We start from the raw sequence: 20850 nt of genomic DNA, 5'->3' as shown, positions 1-20850 counted from the left end.
CACAACACTGTGAGCTATCACAACCTTGTCTTTGAACAATCACTTTATGTGATCAATGCTTATGATACATCAAAATCGGCAGTCTTCATGACAGGTGCTGAGCTTGATTGGCAACGCTGTATCTGATTAAGAGCGAATGCTGCTTTTCCACTGATGCAAAGCTTAGAAGCTGACAAAAAAATTTGTCTTTGCAGTAAACCTGACAGAATCAAGATGATTGTATTTGTATAAAAGTTTGTATTTGAACAAATAACAAATCTACTAGACCAGATTGTATATGTTTTGGGGAGAAAATTTGAGTGGTAATTATTTTTTGAAGTTGTAAATAAAAGAAAAATGATTACAGTACATTTTATAAGGAAATTTTATTTCAGACTTTCTACTTCACAATTTCATTCTTTACTCTTGCCATTGTGATTGATTTGGAAATGTACTTGCGATTCCAAGTGAAAAATATATATTTTTTAATTGAACACAAAATGTAATGCTTAAAAAAAAAATCTAATTTCTCAAAGTTTTAAATAAAACATAAATTAATGCAGTGGATTTTAGAAGAAAATACTATTTTGCGCCTTTCTGCTTTAAAAAAATGACATTTAATTCACTGTTACTTGCTATTTCTTTGTAAGTACTTGTAAAAAAAAATATTTTTTATTTATTTCAAATTTGAATGTCAAAATATTACGTTGTAAAAACTATTCAAGTTGTAAATATAAATTTTTCAGATTTTCGGAGTAGGTTTTACAAGAAAATACTATTTTAGCCTTAATAATACAAATTTCAGTCAAATTTGTTTCATTCAATGTTACTTGACATTTACTGTTAATTTCTTAATCATTTATTTTTTTAATGTAAAATCAATTCACACTCAGAAAATTAATGTAAATGTCAAAATGAATTACAAAACAATGGCAATTAACACGTTGAATTAAACACAGAATTTAACGGAGAAAGAAATAGTATTTTCCTGTAAAACAGTTTGTAATTTTTTTTTTTACTAATTCCAAGAAAGCGCTTTACAGCGTATTATGACTAGGGCTGTAGCTATCGAATATTTTAGAAATCGAGCATTCTACCAAAAATTCCATCGATTATTCGGATAAAATGTGTTTTTGCTTAATTAAAGTGCAATATTAATTATGCAAGAGAAAATAAGACTCCTGGGTCTTGTAACGGTCACGGAGGTACCGCACGTTCAACATGGACGTTAATACGCACACATACGCACAAACCACACACCGAGACTGTTTGGTGATACAAGAGTTTATTGTAATTATTGATCAGAGAGTGAATGAAATACCTGTAAACTATGTGTATTGTTCCCGTGAAGCGTTTGTCCCGTGATTTTTAGAGTCCTGGTAAGAAACAATGGCAGGAATTATTGGTTCCGCTTAGGGTGGAAATCTACCATGTATTAATTGAGCGTGGGGGCAACGTGGCCGAGTTGCTGCTGTTATTTCCTGTTTAATGTGAACAAATTTAATAACATCAAAGTAGATTTATTAAGTAGAACATCATGCCAATATGTTTCTTTCAGACTCTATATTTAAGGGAACGTGTGTAAAGTGTTTTCTGTGAGTTTGTCCCTCCACATGTGGTAATGGTGCTGGCCACCAGTATAAATGTGAATGTCTTTGTAATGGAAGGTAGTCTGTGTTTGTTTCTGCAGTGGAGAGTGTGTCCTGAGGGTTGCAGGTATTTTATTCACTCTCTGATAATTACAATAAACTCTTGTATCACCAAACAGTCTCGGTGTGTGTTTGTGCGTATTAACGTCCATGTTGAACGTGCGGTCCCTCCGTGACCGTCACAGGTCTCTTAAAATTAACAACTAAGTTTCCTTTTTTTAGAAAAAAAAATATTTTTATTTTTTAAATGCATAGAATGCAATACATCAAAAATAAACAATTAATTATTACCCATTGTTTCTCTGTCTGTACTTGTACTGTGAACAATGACAAGAAAGTTGACAGATAAATTAAGTGCCATTCAGTTGGGGTTTAAAATAAAGCATTTCCTGAGATGCACATTAAACATTAAACACATAAAACATTAATTTAATTTATCTTTTAATTATTGATTATTAACTTAACTTTTTTTGTAAACAAAGGGGATTTACTATTAAATATAAAACATGGAAGAAATGTTGTGTGATTAAACCTTAAAAAAAAAAAAATGTTTGATTTTTTTTTTTTGTAGTAGGCTATGTCTGCTGAACAATAGTCTTTAACCGGACTTTTATTTTGACGGGTTGACATACCTTTACAGTTCTGTGTATGTGATGTGACGCTAGTTTTACTCAAATCAAACGGTCAAATGCTCATGAAGTGACTGTCAGAGCAGTTCTGTATGGAAAGCCATGTGGACCATAAAACGCGTGCTTTTCAACGGCGTATTAATTTTAAAACGCCGTTTTCATAACGCCGCCAGGCGTTATATAAGCGCCGTTACGCGATAAGTTAACGCCAGACGCCACCACACGTTAAAATAACGCCACACGCCGACAGACATTAAGTTAACGCGACACGCCACTTAAGATGCAGATTTATTTACTCATCTACATGGACACACCTCTCATGGCTACAAGGACTCTATGGCAAGTCAGAGCATCCAGTTTGCAAGAGCGCAAAGAGGGCAAGGATAGCCCTTACAATTATACATATAGCTTTTGTCTCAAAGTTATCACCCCACGCGCGCTTCAGTGTGTGTGATAAAGGAAGACGCGCTTCTGCTCCAGAAATTTACCGCGTTTAACTGTAAATTTCGCTTTTATGACTGGATTCCGCGATTCCCTCCGCGTTTCCTGCATCGCGGAAATCATAGGGCCCTAGTTGTGGTATGCCAGCTCTGTCTTGCAATGGAAACATGCCACGACGTTCTCTTTATGTTTGCCCGCGCCCTCAAATCAAAACACTGCTGACTCCTTGCTGTATGCGATTTCGGACGCAGCGCTTGTGTCTCCTTCCGCTTTGTGGGTGATGTAAATGCATTGTGTCACATTAAAAAAAAAAAATTGCGAAAGAACCAGTCGTGAGATTTCAAATAAATTAAAAGAGGCTTAGAGGCAGAGGAATTTGCCTCGATCATTTTTTGTAATCGAGTTACTCGAGGAATCATTTCAGCCCTAATTATGACATTACATTTTGTATTGTTAATAGTCACTAAATTGTTCTGAGTGGTTGTTTGCATCATTCTTAGCATTGCTAGGGTGGTTTTTAGGTAGTTGCTTAGTGTCGTCAGTCAAAAGAGCCCAACCACCAAGACTTTCTTGCTTCTAAATATCACATGTTTTTGCCCATTTTTATCATTTGCCAGATGAAAATGACAAGTCGGATCACTTAGAAAAGCAATGCTCAAAAAAGCTGAGCACAAACACTGCAGGAAGAGTTGCACACCCAGGTTTTATACACATAATATGGGGTTTGTTCAAATCCCTAACCCCAAGTATGCAATAGCGAAGCTTTCCTTAACAAGCTGCACAAACAAACGTGCATTAATAACAATTGGCATTCACGGACAACAGATTAGAGATGATTTGCAGACTTGTTACTAAACCCGTACATAGCTGGGAGATACTAATCGTACGAAAAACATTTCTACCCATTTCTGCACCTCACAAAACCACCGGAGTGCTTTAAATCCTCAATTTGAGACAGTGAGGGATTGACGCAGCCAGTTCTTAAGCACATGGGGAAAAAAGCTCCAAGAGTCACTCATATCCCCCTTCTGAAAAAAACCCTCCATTTAATGATCCTCCTCTAAGGAGAATCTACACACCTCCGAAAGAATTCAAATCCCTTTTCCCACAGCCTCTTTCAGTCCGTATGATAAATGACACCCATCATTCCGCCGTTGCCAAACAGCACAGAGGGGAATTGTACTGATATATGATTCACAAGAACAGGAAATAAACTCTCCCTTTCTCTATCGCTCGTTCTTTTGCCAACTAGGGCGGACCTGGACAGTGTCAAAGCTCGGTCATATGAGGGAAGAGACAGCCGTGGACCCAAAAAGGAATAAAGACAGCAGTTTGTGAGAGCGCTGTTGACCTGCGAGCAGATGTTGGACCTCAAAAAAAAAAAAAAAACACAAGCGCTGGTGAAATAAACGGTGAAGAATGTTAAAAAAGGAAATGCGTATGAAGGCTTGAGTGATATGTAAGTATGCAATTACAGGGGGAAAAATCTCAATGAATGAATAACCCCCCTTGCCCCCAATTATAACAAAGCAACTGAAGTTAATTACTGGTATTATTATCTACGATGTCTGTGTATGAGAAAGGATAGAGACTGTGTGTATGTGGGAGAAAGAAAGAGCAGGAGGAAATAAAAAAAAAGGAGAGAGATGCCCTGTCTAAAACGTAATGACATGATTTGACACCATTTCCATAAGTACATACTTCACTATTCAAAATATGCATTTAAAATAACTTCCTGTTTGGTCTACTAGACATCAAACACCTAGTGCTATATAACGCCTGACAGTGCTGCTGAATGTCAGCCTTTGGGCAATATTCAGTGTATCTCTCAATATCTATGCTGACTTATAATAAGATGAGGATTCTGAATATATGGTCAAATATTAAAAAAATTAATAAAAGAAGAAAAAATATTTATATAAATTTCTCAGTATACATTTGGATTATATAATTTTTGATATTATATAATGGAAAACATGAATATCTAATGTAAATATACTACAATTATTTAAATGATAAAAACATTATTCTAAATTAAATAATTGTAAATTATAATAATAAAATGTATCATTACACTTATTTAATAACATAATTATAGTGTGTGTGTGTGTGTATATATATATATATATATATATATATATATATATATATATATATATATATATATATATACAACTTTTTTTTAAGACAAAATAAAAGTGCATTAAAATAATTTATGATACTGCTTAATTTTATATCACCAGCTAAAGCATTGCAAAAATAGCACAAATACGCAAATGTTTCTCCCACCCCTAAAACTTCACAACAAACAGTTACTCAACTACTCAACAAAACTACTCAACAAACAGTGGTGCGGTGCGTTAGTGCTAGCAGAGCCCCCAGGTTAGCGTTCATAGGTGGGCCTCGGACACCAGGGCTGAGCCGTGAGCCAGGACCATGAGCATTCAATCACTCCGACAGAGACATCCCTTCTCCTTCACCATTGGAGTGGCCCATATTGGGGGGGACAGAGATATTTATGAGCAGCGCATTTGCACACACGCCCATGCAGCTGCCATCACTGTGATATACTGCACGCTGGATGCAGAGATGGAGCCTTCCAGTTCATCTACTTCTCATTTTCGGCCCAAGCCCAGACCCTTTTTAGTGCTCATGTGAGCTTTATAGGATGAGTCTAATGCAGGCAGCAGACACAACTCACCACCGGCTACCCATCATGCTGATCTGCTACTCCTGAAGCACCTGGCCACACACTTTAAAATCAGCAATTAATGACAGGACGGGGCCCTCGTTATTCAAACACATCTCTTGTTTCCTATATATGTGTGTGTGTGTATGTGTGTGTGTGTGTGTGTGTGTGTGTGTGTGTGTGTGTGTGTGTGTGTGTATATATATATATTACAAAATACATATATATATATGAATATATATATGAATACATGACAAATGCATTTATTTTTATACATTAAGTAAAGCACAAACAAATCACTGAATCAGTTTTGTGTCGATTCACAAAAATGTAATGAATCAAATATATATATATATATATATATATATATATATATATATATATATACAAATTTTTTTTTAAATGTGATGGTACCAGGTTTCTTTAAGTACCGGTAGTACCGAGGTCCCGTTCAAACCCGGTTCAGCGCTATGATTTCTGCGAAGCAGCAAACGAGGACGGAATCTCAAAATCCAGTCTTGAAAATGAAACTAACATTTTAATATGGACAGTCATGGAAATCAAATCTCCATATGGACCAGTATCTGTAAATGTTAAGCCGCAAAAGTTGTTAAATATGAATCCGTGTTCTGCGCGTCTCTGTGTGAATTAATGAACGGCAGAGACGTGCGGGTTTGTTTACTACATAGACCGAAGCGCATGACGCTTGCATTAATTTCAGCATCTGAGCTTCAGAGTTCTCTCTCCATCAAGCGATCTGAACTTTTCAGTTCATCTCAATGGACGCACAGCGCACCTGATGCTCTGTAAACTCTTTGTGAAGACGCACGACTCACCGTCGCTTTACTGATAGCGCTGTTTCTCACACATGCAAAGAGAGAGAGAGCGAGAGTCTTACCACGCTGAATCGACACGCTATATGTAAACTATTCTTTGTTGTCTTCTCCTGTCAAAATAATGGAGTTCAATTAGAATTATTCATAATCATTTTCGAACAAGCAGAGGACATACCGGTTTCTCCGGTAGTGGGCGGAGCTAATGCGCAAATGGCAATTTCATTGGCTGGCGCTGATCTATTTCAGCAAATCAGTTTGACCGAACGCAGACAACGTGATTAATATTCATGAACCCAGCAGCTCATCAATTCATAGTGCATTGTGTATACATTAGTATGATGGTAGAATTAGTAGCAGTATTATCTTTTAATAATAATTAATATGATCTATTACTATTTTTTTTACAGAAACCCTCAATGACCAAAAATATCTTAAGCATCACCACCAGTCTTAAGTTCAGTTAAAATGACAAATATGCATTCATTAGGCCTAAAAGTTAATTTTTACATAAAGGCATTGTGCTAGAAATATAACTATTATTTAGTTAAATGTATGTGATACTGCTACTACTGTTGAAAAAATGTATAAAACTTTATTTTTTAAAGAAATAAATCACAATATTTCTTCCATGTTTTAATTTTAATAGCAAATCCCCTTTATTTACCAAAAATAAAATGTGTTTAAATTTCATAAATTAAAAGACAAATTAAATTTGGGTGAAACTTGTTTACTGTTTTTCATAATTATATAACTTGTAGAAAAACTTTAAACACAATTGTAAATAAGTATAAAGAATGGCGTTGGTTTTATTTTTAGTGCTAAAATTTTTTTTTTTAATTAGCATATTTTTGTGTTTTGCTTTGGTACCGAAATTGGTACAGAGAACCGTGGATTTTCACTGGTATCGGTACCGAATACTGAAATTTTGGTACCGTGACAACACTAATATATATATATATATATATATATATATATATATATATATATAGAGTGAATAGTCAAAAGCCTAGATCAGAAAGTTGCTATTTAAATACTGAGAAAAGTTCTGCTCTTCTGAGGGAGTTTGGGAGCCTCTGTGTCTGTGTTTATAATTTTGTAAATAAAAAAGGAAATGAGTAAGTGAGCCATATTTGCGTCATGGCGAGCGATGACTCTAAAAAATACGCATCCGAAGGATTACAATAAATTTACCTGAAAGAAGGAGCGCCTTTCCACTTTTCTGTCTTTTTTCTGTCTCTCAGAGAAATAATAATTGCAAAGGAAGCCCTGCAAAGCCTCGTGGCAGATTAGGAAATGAACTGGAAATGGCTTCAAATTGTCGCTCTAAAGCAAAGAGGCTGCTTTGCACCACAAGGAGTTCCTTTCCTCAGGCGGGAGGAAGGATTAAAAGAAGCCATAAAAGAGCTCAGTAATGGCATCAGTAATGTTTCACTGCCATTAAAAAAAAAAAAGGCTAAAAAACATCTGCTTTGCATTTTTCACTCCCTTGCTGCTCATTTGTCTTCTAAAGTCTCAGTGTGCTCCTCCGTCTGAGGAAACTCACCTTTCTTTCTCAAGAAGAGCTCGATGTAAACAGTCAACATCCTCCTCCCACACTCAGTTATGGATCTGAATCATCTGACCCAGCCCAGTGATTTAATGACTGAACTGTTGTTAACTCAACCTGAAATATGATTTTGCGTCTCACAGGGTCATTTCTTGACCACTATTGTTTATCTTTTAGTTAAGGTAAGGCTGGCTAATAGACTTTTGTTTTATTTTTTTTAGCTATGTGACAATATTTTCAGATTTTCAGAGGTACAGTACTTGATCTCAGTATGTATGTATCTGGGTCTGAAATTGACTGTTGTTATGAAATATTTAATTCAATAATTAAAATGCATTCAAAAGATTGGGGTTGTTAAGATTTTAAAAAATGTTTGTGAAAGAGGTCTCTTCCGTTCACCAAGGCTGAATTTATTTGATCATAAATACAGTTATAACAGTAACATTGTGAATAATAATAACAATGTAAATATTTTTACTGTTGCATCGTTGATGGATTAAGGGATACATTAAAAAAAGTAAATAATAATAATAATCAATTTAAAATACCCCGCTGATCCCAAACATTTGTATGGTAGTATAATACACACACACACACACACATATATCATTTATTCTCTTAAATCTATTTATTTGGTATATTAATTTATTTTCTTATCTTGTTGCTTTTTTTATTAATTGAATTATTTATTTGTGCTTTTTTTTCACCTGTAATGTAAATATCTTCAAGCACTTTTGATCAGTTTAAATCATCTCTGATGAATAAAAGTGAAATTCATAATTACATAACTGATATCAAATCTATTTTTTATGCTATTTAAAATTACGTTATCATTTATTTTTTTTATGATTAGTTATTCATTTATTTGAGCATTTCAGCTTTGTTTACTCCACGTGGCTACCCAAAAAGGCTGGTTTGTTTGTGTTGTAGAAAATGTTCGTCATGGGTTTAGCGAATGGAAATCAATTAAACAACCAGCTGTAATTCAGCCAAACATTGCAAAGCTAACATGCAGCCTAAAACTTGTTGGCAAATGCATTTCACCACTGCGTGAATGTCACCTCGAACCCTATGGTGCACAGTGAATGTGACTTTATAAATTGGTTATCTTCACGAGTGGGTCACATAATGGACAGCAGTGTAGGGTAAACACCTCTGTAGCTTTACAGTAGATACCCGTGAGTGTGCATCATCAGCTAAATGCAGTAATATCTAACCCCACAAGCCTTTAATAAACTATGCTTTATGATTGATTGCTGCCAGTCAGCAGAGCCCATTCCCAGCCCACAAGCCTTCAGCCGTGCAGAATAAGGAACTTTTTCAGTCGACGCCGATCACAGCCTAAAAGGAAGTATTCACTGGGAGCCAAGAAGGGAGTGGTCCATGGTTTCGTGGGATCAGAGCTGGATGGCATTGCAACAGTGATTCTTTTGTCTGCATCTATTTAAAGGCATGCATTATAGAGACCCTGTATATCGCGACTGTATAGGCCGGCCCGTATGTTTTTGTGTAAGGGCTACAAACCCGATCCAGGACAGGTCTGATGCACAACCCGAAAACAAATACTGCACAGAAAAGTTCAAATTGCACTTAATTGCTTAAAAAGCTGATAATGATGATACTGGTACAGAAAATGTCTAATTATCCTAAAGTAACAAAAGTCTAGACTATCATGACAGTTTATGAAAATATGCTGTGCATCAAGCTTTCTGCTGACAATACCAAGTGACATAGCAATATGTGAAAACAACACAATAGATGATAAAACAGCAAAACTGTGCCACACCTAACATGACTAATAACATTTACAGGCCTCAACAATAAAACTGGCCAGATGAGGCCAGTGTGAGTGAGGTTCAGGCCGGCTGACAGATTTGTTAGCCTTTAAAAAAAAGTTTTTCATTGCTCAGGCTGTCTTAAAAAAATGCAGTGGTCATGAAGCAAAGCACTGAAAAAACCCCCGAAAAAAATTAGACACCAATGTTATGAAAATACATAGTTTTATGTTCAGCACTAGAATTGTTTTTTTTTTTAACATTCAGTACATTGATCAATACATTTATGCCACATTAAAAAGGTTTGCTTAGATAAATGTCTTTTTTTTATTTATATTTATAGATTTTTTTAATTTAATTATTATTAATTATTGCTCATTATTAACCATTTAAAATACTTAATTTAACATTTTAATAATAAACTATATATTTGCTGTAAATTTGTCTTGTAAAGACATTGCTTTACTTTAAAAGTTAAAGAAAATATATTGTTAAAACTTCACAACAAGGTCCCATTTATTAATGTGAGTGAATGCATTATCTAATTTTAACTAACAGTGAGCAATTTGTTACAGTATATATGAATCTTCATTACAGTTAATAAAAATGCAGTTATTGTTAGCTCATGTAGCTGCATTAAATAATATTAACAGATACAACTGTAATTTTTCTTTTAATTATTATTATTATGGTTAACTAAAACTAAAACTAAAAACATAAAAAAAATGTTACCTGAAATTAAACTTCGTTAGCTAGTTATTTAGGAGCTAGTTGCCAAGGCAACATTTCTTATTTTCATTTATTTTAACTAAATGTTTTAAAATAACTACATCTAATAAATACTGTATGGTCATTTAAAAAATAAAATGACTAAAACTTTACAATTAAATTGAAAACATGAATATAAAAATAAAAACTAATATTAGTAAAACTATAGTAGTATCAGCATTGGTATTAGTAAATCTTGGAATTATGGAAAGTTTATTAATAAATGCTTTATTGTTAGTTAATGTTAACTAATGTATAGCTCACCAATAACAAATGTAAGTGTTCTGCTGTATAGAAATCTTAATGTTTAATAAAAATATATATTGCTCCTGACACTTAATCAAAAACAAAAAATGCTGCTAAAATTTTCTAAACTTGTCATTTCTTCCTCGGGGCCAGTGAAAATGTCAGCAGGGCATGTAAAAATGTGAACAGCCGGCTGGACCCTTTTTGCAGAGGCCTGTTTTTACCACAATTCATCAAGCTCTACGACTAGAAAACAGGTTATCTGATACTACAAACCCTTGCCTTACTTGACAGCAGCGATAGAGAGAGAAACAGAGGTACAAAAAGGGCAAGGTGCCGAATGATGTTCAGCTAGGGTAATAAAGTCAGTAATATCTCTATCTCGCCCTCCTCTCCCAAGGATTGCTATAAAACTATTTCAAAAATTGCACCCATATATTTGCGCGAGACAGTTAGCTCATCCTGGTGACAGTGCAAACTTAAAAGGGGTCTGAAATTGGGCCGGACGGCGCACCAAACGCACCTCATTACGGTCTTAATCATTATAGCATGTAAACATACGGACTCAAATGCCCATAAAAACAAATACACACTTAACACACATTCGCATTTGTATTCAAAGACGAGCGTCAGGCTGTAATTTCAGCAGACAAACAAACAGCTGAACATGCGTGAAGCCCGTCCGCCCACATTAACACACGCACGCATTCTGAGACATTTAGGGTCATGTGTGCGCATCTGACTGCATCTTTTACACAAGCCGTCCGTCTCTTGACACAGAGAAATAAGGCAGAACTTTCATATGACTGTCTTTCATGAATAATGATCAATGTGGGGCCGTTTGCAAACCGCAGTATGTCTGTTCAATGTGCCTGTGGGCGGAAGAACATTCCTAGCACTCATGATCTAAGCCTTAGGTGACTTTATCCGAGTGTGTGTACTTGATGTCAAACACAGCCGAGAGATTTACAGAGCTAGAGTCTAATGTACATCCACATTCACTACATCTCACCGGTAAACCTTTTGGAGAGAGTCTGCATTCTCGAAAAGTTTAATGGCGGGATTAATCTTAACTTGTAAGCAGCAGCCATTTGAGACTTAGCTTTTAAATAGAATACAGGATCATGAAAACAGGTCAGTAATTACAGAGTTAAGTCATCTGACTTCTTTTTCATTTCCTCAATTTCCTCCCCCCTGGAAGAACAAAAAGCTACACCCACCAGTGTAATCATGGGGTTTGATTCTCCTGTGTGCGGCTAATGTAACGATATCATCCGTCCGACAATAGCGCGGCTCATCACCTCTTTGTTTGAGATGACAGACACCAGAAAAGCACACATCAAAGATGGATCCATCACAAAAAAATCTACATTGGCAATATGTACGTCGCTCATTTTAAAAGCCATCTACTGATAGAAAGGTGTTTTTATTAATTTATTTTTTATTCACCAATTGCCAGTGTGATGCTGTGTAAACAACTAAATTGCGAGGTCACTTTGAATAGCTTGACATTTTGTACTTCTGCTTTACATTATATGAAAACAGTTCGACTTTTAGGACTGACCTTCATTATGTATTTCTTCTGTTCAACAAAAATCGTTCAGAAACATTCAGCTTTTGTTTGTGGTTTTTGCTTTACGAAATATAATACAATTTCTTTTGGTCTTTCTTAATGTTTATGCATTTACTCTACTTCTTAACAATATTTGTTTAGAAAATTACTTTTTTATCTTCTGATCAACATGATTACAGCATAACAACCCATTTATAAGTGTTTAACTAACAATAATAATGCTTTTTCGTGTTAATACACAAAATCAATCTTTTCAACATTTTTTTTTTTTTTTGTCAGACTGAGCTTTATTTTTATGAGTGAAGTGACATTCAGCCAAGTATGGTGACCCATACTCAGAATTTGTGCTCTGCATTTAACCCATCCGAAATGCACACACACAGAGCAGTGAACACACACACACACACTGTGAGCACACACCCGGAGCAGTGGGTAGCCATTTATGCTGCGGCGCCCGGGGAGCAGTTGTGGGTTCGATGCCTTGCTCAAGGGCACCTAAGTCGTGGTATTGAAGGTGGAGAGAGAACTGTACATGCACTCCCCCCATCCATAATTCCTGCCGGCCCGGGACTCGAACTCACAACCTTTCGATTGGGAGTCCAACTCTCTAACCATTAGGCCACGACTTTCCCCTCCCCTTATGCATTTACTCCATTTCACTACAATAATTGTTTAGAAATTAGCATTCCTATCTTATGATCAATATGATTATGCAATGAACAATAAATGTGAGTGTGTTCAACTATTGTAACTTTAGCACGTTATTAAAAGTTAACAGTATGATACAATTTAATGCTTTTTACAAAGTTTACCTTGTTCTTGCCTTTATGCCCATTTTGCAGCAAAGTTTGTTTAGAAAATAATGCTTTGTTCTCTACAATAAAAATGTCAACTTTAGCTGTTATTTGTACTAGATTTTCACAATAAGATGCAATTTCATTTTTTTTCTTGTGTTAAACAAAACATTTGTTTGAAAAGTTATGCTTTTATTCTACAATACAAACAAAAAAACTTTAAAATACTTTTAAACAAGCTAACGAAGTCAACATTTAGCTGTTTATTTTACATTTGCTTTTGATACAATTTCATATTTTTGGGCCTCCAATTTCTTATTTAAAATATTTGTTTAGAATTTTTTTTTTTTCTTATAATCAACAATGTAACATGACATAGAGTTTTTTTGTGTGTTTTGTGTGCATTTAGTTACATTAACAGTCATTTAGCTGTTGTTTGTCCTTTTTCTTTACGTAATATAATCAAGTGTAATGCTTTTAATTGTGTTAATACAAAAAAAAATCGACCTTCATTTATGCATTTATTCTATTTTCTATCACCATTTATTTAAAAATGATTTAAATACAGTACAGACCAAAAGTTTGGAAACATTACTATTTTTAATGTTTCTGAAAGAAGCTTCTTCTGCTCATCAAGCCTGCATTTATTTGATCAAAAATACGGAAAAACAGTAATATTGTGAAATATTATTACAACTCAAATTAATAGTTTTCTATTTGAAAAAAAATTATTCCTGTGATGCAAAGCTGCATTTTCAGCATCATTACTCCAGCCTTCAGTGTCACATGTAACATCAGTCTATCACATGATCATTTAGAAATCATTCTAATATTCTGATTTATTATGAGTGTTGGAAACAGTTCTGCTGTCTAATATATTTGATGAATAAAAGGTTAAAAAGAACTGCATTTATTCAAAATAAAAAAAAAATTCTAATAATATATATGCTAATAATATATTTTCTTTACTATCACTTTTTATCAATTTAACACATCCTTGCTGAATAAAAGTATTGATTTTATTTAAAAAAAAATGAAAGAAAAAAAATTACTGACCCCAAATTACTGACCAGTAGTGTATATTGTTATTACAAAATATTTATATTTTAAAAACATAGCTTCTTTTTTTTTTTACTTCATCAAAGTATCCGAAAAAAGTATCACGTTCTGAAAAAATATTAAGCAGCAGAACTGTTTCCAACTTTGATAATGAATCATCATATTAGAATGATTTCTAAAGGATCATGTGATAATGATCCTAAAAATTCAGCTTTGCATCACAGAAATAAATGATAATTTAAAGTATAATACATTTAAAAACAATTATTTTAAATTGTAATAATATATCACAATATTACATTTTTTTCTGTATTTTTGATCAAATAAATGCAGGCTTGATGAGCAGAAGAAACTTCTTTCAAAAACATTAAAAATAGTAATGTTTCCAAACTTTTGGTCTGTACTGTATATAATAAATGTGATAAGGCAAAAAAAAAAAGTTAACTAGCAAAGTCAACATTTTGCTTTCCTATGTACTTTAGTCACTGTTGTGTTTTTGCATTTGTAATCTATTTGTTCTATTTCACAGCAACTTTTGTTTAGAAATATACATTAACAGTATGTTGTAAACAAACAATTCAATTCACTTTTATTGTGGTGCCTTTTATAACACAACAAATGCTTTTCTTTGTTTCAGTCAACAGACCATAATTTATGTTTTTATTTTGTCTCACAGCCAAAAACTGCATGCAAGTTTGAATGAAGGCACAGTGAGTTAACAAAGAATTGCATGAACGCTAGCGCCGTGATCTCTCAAATAGGTACAGTATTTGACCCAGGCTGCGTACACTATCATACTAATCCAATCCAATTACATTGTGTTGTCACGCAGGGCGGGGGGACCGGTGGGGGGAAGAAAGAGAAGCCAGCTTTCTTTCTTCGTTGGGCCTAAATCAGTACAGGAAATGAATATGGATGGCCTGAGGCAAGAGGGGAAGGAAATTCAGAGGCTGATGAGGTCCCTGATGGAGGGATCTGGACACCGTGTGCTACCTCATGCCTGCGTCTCAGCCACATACAGCCTGTGAGGAGAACACATGCGTGCACATGAGCAAATGCACAAAAAAATAATACAAAATTGCAAAAAAATGGGGCCTATGGAGTGACAGATGCAAGAAGATCTTCATATATGCTATTCATTTGATTAATATCATGTAATTAATTCAATTAAAATGCAAACATATCCTCGTGAAAACACATATGGCTAAGTGCCCCCTCACCAGCGAGAGGCACGCACACGCGCAGACACGTTTTGAAGTGGGGAACATCTGTCAAGAGCCGCTTTGATGGCAGTGTTTCGATGCGGGGGCATCGAGTAGGTGCGACGTGTGCCGTGACAGACACATTCGTCTCCGTGATTGATCAGCTCACGCAAAATAGACAGGAAGCAATGAGATCTGAATCAGGGCTTCAGGAAGCTCCCATGAGCCTCTGCAAAACAGGGCCACGGGGGCCAGCGTAGGGTCAAACGTTACACAAGCGCTCCGAGAACAATCTGCAGTGAATCAAAGCCATACAGAGCTCAACGGCATGATTTAGTGTTCAATAAAGTCACTAGGTATAGCTAATTGCTGCATAAAATCAGATATTTATAATGGATGGTTAAAAATGCTCAACTCATCAAACAATGTCTCTTTACACATATAAAATACACACACAATATTATTTATATATATACATACATACACTTATTTATACATGTTCTAATATAATTTTGATATAATGAAATATATTTTTTAATCTTTTATATATTTATTTTATAAATTGTATTTTTTAATATGAATATAATCTAGAACTAAACATTTTTTATAAAGGTGAAAATATACAGTATATATATATATATATACTACAAAACAAATTAAGACATGTTGCCTACCTAACTAAAATATGTTAAGTACTAAAACTACTTAAATTACAACTTAAATAAAATAAAATATAATAATAATAATAATAATAATAATATGAATAAAAGAAAAATTAAAGCTATAAAAAAATAATAATAATAATAATAAAAATGAAAATGACAAGCAAAATTACTAAAAACAAACTGAAAATCTAAAAATAAAATATTCTCAGAATATTAATGGTAATAATAGTATAGTATTATAGCATAGTATTATATAGTATGTACATTCAAGTTGAAGTTAAAGTTACTCAACAAAATTAAAAAAAATAAATTAAAGCTATACAAATAAAAAAAATAATAAAAATGACAAATACATAAAAAAATCTAAAATTAAAATTAAGGTAAAATTAAATTAGAGAAATTAAATATATTTAAAACAGTTATACTAAAACAACAGTATAGTATAATATAGTATAGTATATATGGTATTGTCCTGCATCACATTTTTAATAGGGATGTGCTTCAGTAATCAACTAATTGGATACTCTTTTTGCATTAACTACTCTATAAAACATACTAAAAGTTTGCTGCAAAGGAGTATACAAAGAAATATAATCTAAAATATAAATATAAGCTTCAGTGTGAATCTCTAAATGAAAGCTCTAAATAAATATTTTATTTTTTAAAACTCATTTAAATATTTAGACATTTTCTTTAATAGTAATAATAATAATAAAACAATCAACCGACTAGTCTATTTTAAATGTGTAGTTTTGCACAGTATGAATTCGTGCTTCACATGTGTTATGTGCACGTGAACATCTGCAATGTTATAAAAATCCTTTGAAAACTCGATTAATCAGATCCCTGGTCTGGTTACATCAGCTTCAAGCCTCAGACAGGAAATGGATGTAGTATAAGTAGACCACGTCATTCTCATGCCATCTGCTGCGGGTTGGCACACGGTTGTGCATTTCTGTACGATCACCAGGAAGTCCCTCTCTTATATAGCCCACATTTCTGCGATTCTCTGGCGCGTGCCAGCTCACTGCTCATGCACGCAAAATCACAATGCAGTACATTTCCATTTACATCACTACGTAAAATACAATCACACACGATCACAGAAGGGCTCTGGGCTATAACGTGTGGGCTACTGATGCTGTTCTGGACAGTAATGCATTCAGATGGGCCTGGTGTTATGCATCTGGAGGCGTCTGACCTCTGCACTGACCAATGAGACGGGACGAGGCCTGCGGACACCTTATCAAATCAAGATAGTGTCAAGACTCATACTTTGGACCATTTGCTGTTACGATGCAGATTCATCGTCCATATTAGTAATACTCAGATTAGAGCAAAACCCAAAAGCAAATAACAAAAAAACAACCAAGAAAGTAAATAATAAGTATTTGATGTGAGTAATAACTAGGGTTGGGAATTGTTAGAAATTTTCCGGTTCTATTAAAATCATTAAACAACTATTAAAAAATAGTGGTAAGGAAACATGCACAATACTCAACTACTCAATGCTCAATACTGTTTATTACTTACTGTCAGCTTAATTTAAAGGTTGGAAATTGCAAAATGCAACAACATATATTACAGTATACGGATCTTCATAAGTAGGGTTGGGTATTATTAGAAATTTCCCGGTTCTGGTTCCATTTAAATGAACTATTATTATGTTTTTTACTATTTTACCGTCATTGAATGTAGTGTTGCTGGAAGGTAGTAAGTAATGTTGAGTAATGCTAGTCCATCAATCAGCAGTCTATTTATTTTGTGGTCAAAGTCAGTATGTATATCAATGACAATACGGGACAAATATAATTTAATTTAGTGGTTGTTACAGTTACTGCGTGCTGCCAGTATATGTACAGTCAGACAAAACGACTTGCACAGTTTTCAAAGGCGCGAGTGCGTGGACTTCATGGGAAACTATGTGTTTGGTAGTTAAAGACGCGGCGCAGCAGCACGTCTGTTGAATGCAATCAATGTGCTCAGCAATTAAAGAGGCAGGGCAGCGTTTCTGTTATTTGCTTTGTGACATCCTTTACGGGAAACACAGAATCGTCAGAAGACCGGCGGATTAAGGCTGCTCTCAGCGTTTGATCATGTGTCGCACCAGAACCATTTTCAGAAACTTAGAAATTGCTCTCGGTTCCGGTTCTTTTCAAATAACAGAACAGGTTCTGAATAAGAACCGGTTCCCAACCCTAGTAATAATTAAAAAATAAATAAATATATATATATATATATATATATATATATATATATATATATATATAACATTTTTATAATATTATTTTTCAATCTGAGAATTCAATTATTTTTAATTTATTTTTTTAACTAAAATCTAAATTTTTATCTATAGTGATGAAATAGATCTAAGATGGATGGATGGATGGATGAATAGAAGGATAGATGGATAGATAGACAGCAGTCAGTAAGCAGTCACCTAGTGACAACCGCATATCAACAACCGGATGTGAAAATCCAGTCTGAGAAAGTGACGTTGAAAAAGAAATTAAAACAAACTAAGTGTCACTATCCTGACGAATGGCAGCAATTTTAACCAAAAGACTATTGAGCTTCCCATTCAGGCTCTCCAATAAATTTCCAAAATGCATGACAAAAAAGAATTCCCAAATCATAAATCACAACTAACAAATTACACGCCTACAGTAACAGAGAACTGATGACAAAAAAAAGAAAGTGCTTTTGGAGAGAGAAGGCGGGCCGTGGGCTCAAAGTGCTCTCGAGGGTCATTGGGTCTCATTGCAGCTCTGACGGGAGACGTCCGGGCCAAAATGAGAGCCGGCGTTCATTTGACTGTGATCTGCAACAAGATCCGCTGGCTCCTAATGACTCCCTCTGGCAGCGTAATGGCAGGTATTAAAGCGCTTATCCCAGCGAGAACCTCAGCCGCACATGGATCCACTCAAGCAAAGCCAGCCACTGACGGACTAACTACAGGCCTCCACGGTGGCCATCCCGGCTCTCGGTGAGCCGAGGCAGCTGCACATCTTTAAACAGTGCGCCTCGGAGGGGAAAGTCAAACGAGCGGACTGAAGGCCAGGGAGACGGATGTGAGCCCCCCGTGAGAGACCTCTCAAAACACAGAGGTGAAAAACACTGGGGAAGGAGATGAGCGCATTGAAGGAAGGATTCTGGGATTCAGGGGAGGAGCGGAGAGATGGATGTGCATCCGTTCTCAATTTATATGCTGATTCCATCGGCTACGAGTTGAAAAAGGTTCCTTTTTGACCTCTTGAAAGCCTCAAATTTACTGCTACTAGTAATAACAACTAAAATACGGCGGCCAAAATTAAGGTTCAAGGAGTTTTTAAATGTTAAAAGTCACAAGGAAATGGCACTCGCAACACTAAAAAAAGATAGAATATTAATTGGAAACAATGTAAGGTAAAACTTTTGGTTTTGAAAAACTATTGGTTATTATAGGTTGATATTTTTTAACCTTCATGACGTCAGAAAAAGAAGGTCATTTCAGAGGCAGAGAAACTAATTAAATAATAGGAATATATAAGAATTATGTTTAATACTTAAAATCAATGTGCAGATTGTGCAGTTTTTTACTAAAGGTAATTGAGGCGCGTTTAATTTCTTATTTTAACATGAAAACACAATTTACCCCATAATAATTATTTTTGGTGTATAATTCATCCATCCACATTATTAAAAACATAAATAAATAAAAATCTACAAAAGATAAAATAAGAAAACTGTATTAAATAATATTATAAAACATTTATAATAATAATAAATATGAAAAGTTTTAAAATTATTATTTATCCATTTTTGTCTTTTTGTACTTGATTCATGTGCCCACGTTATTCCAAAATAACAAAATGAAACAATAAAATAACGCAAAATGATAATAGTAATTATTATTATTATTATTTAAAATAATCCACTCCCAAACCCCTTTCATTTCTGCAAACTTAAGTATATGAATAAGTATGTTTAAAAAAATAATAATAAAAAAAAAATAAAAAACTCCTGTGATGGAAGTAACTGTGTTTGAAAGTCAACATTTGAAGTTGACTCTAAAATAGGATAAATAAAATTATTATATTGTCTAAGAAAAGCAAGTCATCTACTCGTGCTCAAGTTCCCAAACCGATTAACACCCCTACAATCTAGTAACTGGAAACACCAACATTTCCACACAGGTATAAAAACAAGCAATTCACAGGATGTAAAAACCACTCGTGAGTCAAAAAATGAGTCAAATCTCAGAGAATCAAACGAAACAAAGTTCAAATCGTCCTGAGATCTAACAGTCAAAGGTCTCAGAAGCCTGCCGCTCATCTGCATTTCTCCATTCACATCCCGATAGCAGCGACTCTCACGCATTTCCACCTCCAGTGAGCGACTTCACACTACACCCACAAGGAGGTTACTGGAACCTTCTCGCGATGACTCAAGACAGTGTGCAGGAAGGCCTGGCATCATGTTTTGTTTCAGACAGATGCAGTTGGCCCACAGTGAGGCATGCTTCTTCCTGTACAAAGGCTCCACTGTGTGCTATCAATCATGTGAAGCAGCCATGAAGCTATAAATCCCTTCTTTGAGGAAATCCCCCCCTTTCAGATTTACAAAATGGTGAGGAGTGTGACGAGCCTGCCGAAAAGTTGGAGGAATGCGCATATTGACAGATACCAGCAGATGCGCAGGGATCTGATTGGCTGTTTGGTTGACGAGTGCCACGTAAAGTTTAATGAGAGAATCTGAATGTTAATATTAGCGGTTTTTGTATAATTCAGTCATGCCAAAGGGAAAATGTACTCGTAATGTCATTAGTAAGGTGGATTTGGCGTGCCATGTTAGAATTCATTTAGGACATGATTGGAAATTTTTAACTTTTAAACACAGGCAGAGTTTAAAGGGACAGTTCAGTTTCTATCATGATTCACTCGCCGGGGGCCCCCACTCATCCGTGGGCCCCTATAAACGTCACCACCTTTCACCCCACTTGCGACGGCCCTGTCTGTTT

General features: G+C 34.8%; 1 protein-coding gene and 1 long non-coding RNA gene across 2 annotated transcripts in view; one reads left to right on the top strand and one right to left on the bottom strand.

Moving 5' to 3' along the window:
* LOC132129064 (uncharacterized) overlaps window positions 1-4133 on the top strand; it is a 73315-nt gene extending 69182 nt beyond the window's left edge. The window contains exon 4 of the long non-coding RNA XR_009428432.1: window positions 3951-4133. This is a non-coding gene — a long non-coding RNA (uncharacterized LOC132129064). The remainder of the gene's footprint in view (window positions 1-3950) is intronic.
* LOC132129063 (teashirt homolog 2-like) overlaps window positions 1-20850 on the bottom strand; it is a 60767-nt gene that overhangs the window by 27765 nt on the left and 12152 nt on the right. The window lies entirely within an intron of this gene.

The sequence above is a fragment of the Carassius carassius genome, chromosome 46 (assembly GCF_963082965.1).
Source record: "Carassius carassius chromosome 46, fCarCar2.1, whole genome shotgun sequence".
NCBI classification, from domain to species: domain Eukaryota; kingdom Metazoa; phylum Chordata; class Actinopteri; order Cypriniformes; family Cyprinidae; genus Carassius; species Carassius carassius.
This window is presented reverse-complemented; position numbering and strand designations above follow the sequence as displayed.